General features: G+C 39.6%; 1 protein-coding gene across 1 annotated transcript in view; it reads left to right on the top strand.

Annotated features, from left to right (window-relative positions):
- Positions 1–9,113, top strand: part of LOC109465121 (low-density lipoprotein receptor-related protein 4-like) — a 25,208-nt gene that overhangs the window by 95 nt on the left and 16,000 nt on the right. The window lies entirely within an intron of this gene.

The following is a 9,113-nucleotide window of genomic DNA, read 5'->3' as shown; positions in this document are numbered from 1 at the left end:
CTTCAACAAGGTTCTGATATAACGTCCTTGGTATGAATGGGGTCTAAGTGTATCCCTAAGTTTATATTAGTAAGTATAACCCTTGCTATGAACAATGAGCAGTATTTCTTTGTGTGGTCCATCGGCTCCCTGCATTATGCAGGCGCCATATCGGATCTACAGTACTATTTTGTCATGGAAAGAAAACAACACATTTACTAATCAGAATTTTACCAAACTTCTATTGGGAACCTCGACCTTACATATTTCACCTTTGCAAACATAGGTATTTTCGTTGGTGGTGAGGGGGACCGGCTCAGTGTTTTTCAAATATCAGCCCACTGTTGTGTAAAAGTAATTTTTAGAAGAGACAAAAGATGCACGGTTTACCTGTGCATTGTTGTCAAATGTGTATTGTGCTGTTATGGTCAGACACGAGTCTTATATACCTTGTGTGTTTTTTTATAAGGGAGGTTTAACTTCCTTGTTTATATTTTATTTCACGTTGTCTGATATAGGGCGCGGTCTCTATTTTCTTGTTGATTGCCGACGAGCGTGATGTATCAAGGTAAGTTGTCTATCAAAGGGCGCGGTCTCTACTGAAAACTCATGTTGATTGCCGACGAGCGTGATGTATCAAGGTACGTTGTCTGACAAAGGGCGCGGTCTCTACTGAAAACTCATGTTGATTGCCGACGAGCGTGAAGTTTTCTGACAAAGGGCGCGGTCTCTATTGGAAATCATATGAGCGTGTGAGGTACGCAGAGACGTCGTCGGACAAAAGGGCGCGGTCCCATGCTATCTTTGTATGAGGTAGCGTTATATCGGTCTTACATACAATATACTGTAATGATTGTGTTTGTCTACATCATAAGTTAGACAATCTAAATTTGAATTCGTTTTCAACGTTATGGCCGAAAAGTACGGCCCGGTCCGGACCCGTTATCGAACGTTATTGCGGCCCGGGTATGATCATCCCAAAAATGCAGGAGAAATTCAAAAGTTAGACCATCTGTCCCTGGCGACCTATTCTTCTGCCATCTTTTTTTTAATGCAGAGTGGGCCTCAAGTAAGGATATGTTACCTTCATAATTTTTCTTGTTGCTTAGGTTAAAGTTTGTTTCTTTATTTGAGAAAAATTGGTCAAATATGACGTTATTTGGATGTGTTTATTTTGATGTGTACAGTGTTTTAAACATTTCTTTTTTGCTTCCTCCAAATTCTCACGCGTATCTGTTATGAGTATATTGTTTTCTGTCATCAATTCGTTAATACATTTCTGATCACAGTATATATTTGCATTTTTCCAAGTTCAGGAAATAGTTATTACTTTCTTTTCCTTCTTCATGCCATCGGGTCCGGCTTCTGATGATGGACCCTTTGACTTTTAACTGTCAATTTTTTCTAAATTTTCTTCGGCTGAACTATATTTAAGCCATGAGTTTTTTTTGTTCTATTTCGTAACTTTTAGGTACTTATTTGTCTCTGTTTCTGTCATTTGTTATTCCTTTTCCCTTTCTTTAGCCTTTTGTTTGGAGTAGTATATTGTATATGACCTTGTTTCCATCTTATTCAAGTCCCACAAAAGTTGTATATCTTCAACGTAAGAATATATTACCTTTACGATTTTAAGCTCTATGTTTCCGTACACAGCGTAGTAATCACGTCAGCAGGTAAACAGTCCATTTTGCTAACCGTGAATCATAATAAGTCATTTATGACAACATCTTTCGACAAATGAGACTCACTGCACCTTGTTGGAAACCGCTTGTCAGCGGCTCTGACAGAGAATGAAATCTCCTTGGCGGGTCTCAGTCCCGAAGCCACAACAATCCTCACAGGCATTTACTTCCTAAAATTCCTACGCGAAATTCATAATGACAACAAATCCAAAAACGCAAAGAACAAACTGCGCTTGTAAAGACGATTCAAATCTACTTATAATAAAGAACATTATCTTAAAATCCCAAATGAAAGTCAAAGAACCGCCATCGTCAAACTACGAATCAGCTGTCATAAACTCAGCATCGAAACAGAAAGGCACAACCGCACACCTCTGAAGGAAAGTATTTGCCAATTTTGTAGCTCAAACAAAGTAGAAGATGAAGTCCACTTTATCGTTGATTGTAGTTTATATAGTAATGATAGAAATGACCTTTTTAGATATATTACAAGTACGTTCCCGTACTTCCAATACTTGACTAACATTGAAAACTTTATCTTTCTTATGCGCTTTAAATAAACCCATTTCAAATTATATTTTTGACATCACTAAGAAACGAGAAGCCGGACCTTTGTATTAGTGTAGTTTTAGAGCAATTTGAACTACAAACATGTATATTATCCTTTCATCTGTTCACCTGTACTTAGACCGATAGGGCATGAATAAAGGGTTAATGCACCGCCCCGAGGTGTATATGGTGTCATAAATGCATGGTCAGCTGCTATAACCACCGAATAAACCACCGAGTGAGCGAAGCGAACGAGGTGGTTTATGAGGTGGTTATAGCAGCTGACCATGCATTTATGACACCATATACACCGAGGAAAAGGCGGTGCATTAACGTTATTATCATATAGCCTATCCAAACTGACACAATGAATCAACACAATTCCTGTTCAAACATTAAACCTTAATATTTACATAACAATACATTCCAAAATATTATAATCATGGTTTGTACTTTTGCTAATGTTATTGTTACTGTAATATCGACAGGCTGCCAAATTTATAACAGCCCTGTACTGAACTGGAATTTTACAGCAAATTCTCTGATTTAGAATATAATGTTGATAAGTGTGCCAATATGTTATTGGTAGCTGGAGTCTCGGAGAAGTCAGTATTATTATCAACATCCTGTGGGTGTAGTGGAAAATGAATAAACAAGACTTTTGTTTTTAATATTATGATTTTAGAATGGCTGACAGCAAGAGACTTGGATACAGACTTTGAGGAGCTTCCTCCAGAAAACTTGGCACCACTGCTCAGGGTCCTTCTACGCAGAGGTTCGCAAAGATGACGGCACACCGTATGCAAAAGCTAGTTATGGATGTCTAAGAGCTGCCATACACCGTCATCTCACAGGACCCCCTTTCCATCGCAAATACAACATCCTGAAGGACACCGAATTCAAGGCAGCAAATAACGTGTACACAGGAATGTTAAAGAAGCTAAGAAGAGAGGGCAAGGACACTGCCAAAGCACACCAACCTATCCTGTTGACTGACATTCAGTAGTTTTTTCAACTCGCCCCTCCTCTATCTCGCCAAGTTGTTGTTCGTTCAGACACGCGAAACGCACCCTGCTGACCTCTGTCTCCGGTGTAGCTTCCAGCGTCTGTTCCTCGACCTCCATGGGTCCAAATATCTCATCTAAATCCGCGTCTGTTATCTCTTCCATGTAGAAATTAGGCAAACTCTCCATGACAAAAGAAGGCAAGATGGCGGACCAAAAAAAATAAATCGTCTGATCCCTGGTCTGATTCAGTCAGGTGATGTGGGCGATACCACTTTTTGTAGGGGTGTCAAAATAAGTATGGTTTTTGCTCTCCCGTTCAAATTCTATCTATTTACATATACATTTTATACTCACACACATTTTAGTTTATATGAAGCTTAAAAAAAAACATAATTTTGTCTGACCAGGAAACTGCTATGAATATTAACAGAAAGAGCTGTGTACCCCTATATCATTATGGTTTCACCCATGGTTTATGGAGAATAACGCACGGCTGAGCCATGGTTTATCGGAGAATAAAGCACGGGTAACGGAGGCCTCTGATTGGTCTACGCCACCCGGCTATATGATAATGTACAATAAAGGTTATTATTATTATTATTCACATACAGACTCGGTCCCCTCAGTCATTCATTCATGCGATATATTTCTCAAGGATACCATACCTCCACGCACGTGCTACCTGCGTCATTTCTTTTGTCATTGTTGTCATAGTGACTACTCATGTCACTCGTCCTTATTGTTGGCATGTGTTTGTGTGACAGCCTGTTCGGAACATTTGACGACATTAGAATTGCAGGACGACCCATTGTGTATATGACCAGGCCCTAACTTAGTGACGCGATACCTCTCTACAGGCTAAATGAGGCCACCAAACCATTCTATTTCATATGACTTTATAATAATAAACAACACTTATCTATAATGGACAATCAGTTAGAAAATTGTACAACAGCTTTTCCGCTCAAGTTTTTGTAAGAGTAAGAACGACACAGACCAGGGAAACTATTTTGAGTTTTGTTTTTTCAAACAGTCGAGGTTAATTGCATAGTTACAGACTCACGTCAGCGAAATACCACGCCAATCTATTCCAGTCACGCTGTTACAAGCGTGAAAAGGCGTTTTCAGCATTCCAGAGTGACGCCGTCTATTGTCACCTTTAGGTAATGTCATTAATATTTCCGTTTTAATTTTTACCAGGCGATGTCCCATGTCATTTGTCGTCGCCATGGTGGCAGCGCGGTCTTTAACAACTTCACCGGAACGAGGATGTGTGCCTCTCGTCTAACACTTCACTACCCTTTGTAATGTCTCAGCATTTTTGTGGTACAAATATAGCTGTCATATTTTGTACCTTGTGCTTAGGTCATACAATAAAGTTTATTGCCAGTCTTTAGTAAACAACCATCCCACCAGGAACACGACAGTGATGATGACGAAGGTAAATGCGGATTTTTATTTAGAATGAAAGACCTTTATTGTACGTTTGTGCTCTAACAGGTATGTTAAGTACCTAAGTACAGGTCATGGATAAACAGGGCAAAAAGAATACAGCAATGGCACAAACTATACACACTATTGTGATCTACTATTTAAAGGTTCAGCTTCTTCTCGCTTCTTGACACAGTTAAAGATGTACGAATATATTGAGCTAATGATTTATTCCCTCCTCCCCTGGTGACCGAATGACTATTACGTCGGGACGTAAGTCGAATAAAAACGTAAGATTAGTACGCCGAGACGTACGTCAAATAGAAACGTAAGTCTAGTATGTCGAGACGTAAGTCAAATACAAACGTAAGACTAGTACGTCGAGACGTAAGTCAAATACAAACGTAAGTCTAGTACGTCGAGACCTAAGTCGAATACAAACAGGAATGGACCGAAAATGACAACATTAATGACCGATTGTGTCATAATAGTCCGGGTGCAGTTCTCCATGTTCACTATGTTTCACCTGTCGGTTACTCATTATGACAGCTGAAGCACATTTATCCTGTGATGGGAGGTGTGGGGTTCGTTAACTATAAACGTTTTAGTTTAATAGCTATGATCTTAGTTGGCTCCTGTGTGCCTCACAGACGTACTTGTATGTCTACCACTAACCACGAAAAAATGGACAGAATTCAAGTTGATCATATCAGTGATTTTTCTCTAGCTTTATGTTACGACGCCCCCCCCCCCAACTAATATCGCAATGGTTTCACCCTGACAGGATAAGTAATGCGATTTTTCTGCGCACCTCCTGACTGAGTTGAGTTGTTCCTGACGTAGTCTCGCTTCTACCGAAAATATATTGCTAGGAACAGCGCTAGCGGGGTCGTGTTGACTCAGCCATTACTACCATTCCTACCATTCTTTTTAACCGTCAGGACAACCATAATCAAACCATAAGGGCAGGCAAGCGGTAGTGTAGCATTGGGGAAGCATTTAATGTGCCTTCTCCTTCCTTAGTTTTTTTTGACGTGTTTGAAAGCAAGCGAGAGAAAAACATGACAGGATTCCAACTGTGTTGTGCCGTCGCAATCTGCTGTGTCTTTGGCATCGCTGCGCAACAAGGTGAGTAAATGCAACAATAATGTATTTTTTTTATAAACGGACTTCCAGTTTTTTTTCTACGAAGAAAGCGTTTGCATGTTTTGCTTCAGTGAGCTAGTGTGGTTGTGTAGATCCCGATGACTTGGCGTCATACATATGACTACATTTACAATGATTCGGACTGATCCGAGATGAACACTTAGATGTAAGAAACACTTCACGAAAATCAAAATATCCGGACGTTTCCGAGCCTGTACGTGTCCAGTGAAACTTGGCGTGTCCGCGTGTGTCCCAGTGTGTGCAGGACATATCGGCCACGGTGTGTGCGGGTCTGTAAAACCCCCGGACCCGGCCGGACACCTGGTAATGGACCTATCACATTATTACGTCACAGTTTGTTTACCTGTTCTAAAGAACATTCTAGAACGGTCAGTTAAAGAAAAAAGATCATTTCAAAGTTTTCAGGTATGATTGAGTTTTGTTGATACAGCATCTCATGCCGTAATTTGTGATTTAGTTGTGACATTAGACGAACATAGTACTGTATTAAAAGCATTACATTAGGCTAAGCTGCATAAACACACACCGCGCTACGCACCCTGTACAATATAAACGTCGATTGAATGGCATTCATTGCGGTAAACCAACGTGTAAAGTAATGATATGATAGGTCCATTACCCATGTGTACGGGAATTTACGGATCTGCACATGTCACTCGTCGCAAGTACTGCCAAACAATGAGACGTCACCATACATGTTTATTGTTTCGCAAGTGCGCGATTTGAGAGATCCACGTATGTTTTCAAAGTCCGTTTGTAAGAAGAGCGAGGGGAAATGCTGGTCAGAAAATAATTTTCCCTCCTGAAATCTACCTAAACATCGAATTACTATCTAGAAACGTTGTAGGTACCAGGCAACGCAACACAAAGACAAGACATCTAGATTGGATGGTAGATTAAAAGTCAGTGAATAGAATAAATGTTTTTTTTTGGGGGGGGCGATGTCTGCTCAAAACTTGCCCTCGCCAGAGTCTGGTTGATTTTTGGGCCACGCCAAGCTAATATAAATTCCGCTAAAAATCTAGCAGGATACACAAAGCCTGGTATGAACAAGGAGTTTATCTGAACACGGAGCTTCAACAGGGTTCTGATATAACGTCCTTGGTATGAATGGGGTCTAAGTGTATCCCTAAGTTTATATTAGTAAGTATAACCCTTGCTATGAACAATTAGCAGATTTCTTTGTGTGGTCCGTCGGCTCCCTGCATTATGCAGGCGCCATATAAGAATGAATGAATGAATGAATGAATGAATGAATGAATGAATGAATGAATGAATGAATGAATGAACTTTATTGCTCGACAGTTGTACATGGTACAATGTATGGCATCAATTACAATGTGTTCAATACAATCAAGTCTATTCTAAGAGACTAATTTACTACAGGAATATGAATAAAAAACGGTTTATGACATGATATGCGTTAGGCGTTGCTATCTATTACAATACTTTCTCTTTTTTGTAATGCATTGCATATATATATTTGCCCAAATACGTAGATATGGAGTCGGGACATTACATAAGTAGGTTGAAAATGTCTTTGGGAGAGGTTTACCAGTTTTGCATGTTATCATTTTCATTGATTTTTGTCTATCTAATGTATATGTAGGACAGGTCATTATGAAATGATATTCATCTTCGACACTTTCTTGACATGGGGGACATTGTCTCTGGTTAGCTGGTATATGACTATACGGTAACGACCTTTTTATATTGCTAAATTGTGTGAACTGATTCTTAATTTGGTAATGTTAACTATAAAGGCTTTGTTACGGATTGATGAAAGGTAATTTTCCAATTTGAAGTCAGTTTTTACTTGGGAATACGTTTTTAGTTTACTACAATTCCTTATTTCTCGTCGCCAACCATATGAACACGGAGCTTCAACAAGGTTCTGATATAACATTGTCTCTGGTTAGCTGGTATATTACTTTATATCATACCCGGGCCGCGATAACGTTCGATAACGGGTTCCGGACAGGGCCCGGCCCGGCCTGGTCCTCGGTCCCGGCCCTCCCGCGGCCGTCGGGCGATTGGACCCGTGGTCGGGCCGACACCTCGGGCGATACGGAATACACCGTGTTGTATTCTATATTCATGTTTGTTCCAAGTATCGGTGACAAGATATTACAAACAGTTCCTCTAATGTTTTCATTAGACCTTTCTGGTATACCATTTAGAATTAGGTCCCTGCATCGGATATTGGTCCCTAGTATTTCTCTACAATAAAGTAAGATGGGTTTAACTAGACTATTAAACAAATCTAGGGAAAGGGGGATAGATGGTTCGATGCCAGAAGAGATTTAAGTTTAAATGATGCGTGGAGAGCTTTTAGCCTAATTTGTTTAGTGACACGGTTGAAAGATCCTGATGGAGTAATATCTATACCCAGATATGTACAAGAGACTGTGATATTTATGGTCTGTCCCTGTATTTTGAAGGGGGAGCGCTGGTTTTTGTTTGTTCTTCCATTTTTTTTAAAAGACCATCATGTTGGTTTTATCTCTGTTGGTCTGTAGCTTCCATAAGGAGCAGAAATTATCTAGTCTTTTAAGACATTCTATTAGACCTGTTTCTGACTTCGATAGAACTACTAGATCGTCTGCCCATAGAAGACTATTAATAGGAATATATTTCAAGAACACTGGGTCACATAATGGAGATGCCAATGAGGCTGGAAGATCATTTACCAAAAGATTGAAAAGAAGCGGACTCAGGTTACAGCCTTGGTGTACTCTGCGGGTAGATTTAAAATAATTTAAAAGGCCTTTGGAAGTTTTAACACAGAATTCAACATTGGAATACATGGATCTATAGTACTATTTTGTCATGGGAAAAAACAACACCGTCACAATTACTAATCAGAATTTTACCAAATTACTATTGAGAACCTCGACCCTGACATATTTCACCATTGCAAACATAGTCGTTTTCGTTGGTGGTGAGGGAGGCCGGCTCAGTGTTTTTCAAATATCTGCCCACTGTTGTGTAAAAGTAATTTTTGGAAGAGACAAAAGATGAACGGTTTACATGTACATTGTTGTCAAATGTGTATTGTGTTGCCATGGTCAGAGACGAGACGGCGCCTATGTCTTATTTTGAAACATAGTGAACATGTCTTATTTTATAAGGGAGGTTTAACTTCCTTGGTTATATTTCATTTTCTGGAACATTGGAGAACACGAAGTTGAAAACATTACACAGTTAAACTGCATTATGTGTTGATTCAAGGACGTTCTACGGTTGATGGTAACATTTCGGAATGACAACAATAATAATCGTATTGTGTCATAATAGT

This window comes from Branchiostoma belcheri, unplaced genomic scaffold (assembly GCF_001625305.1).
Source record: "Branchiostoma belcheri isolate BF01 breed outbred unplaced genomic scaffold, Haploidv18h27 scaffold149, whole genome shotgun sequence".
Taxonomy (NCBI): Eukaryota; Metazoa; Chordata; class Leptocardii; order Amphioxiformes; family Branchiostomatidae; genus Branchiostoma; species Branchiostoma belcheri.
Note: the sequence above shows the minus strand (reverse complement) of the source record. Positions and strands in the feature narration are given on the sequence as shown.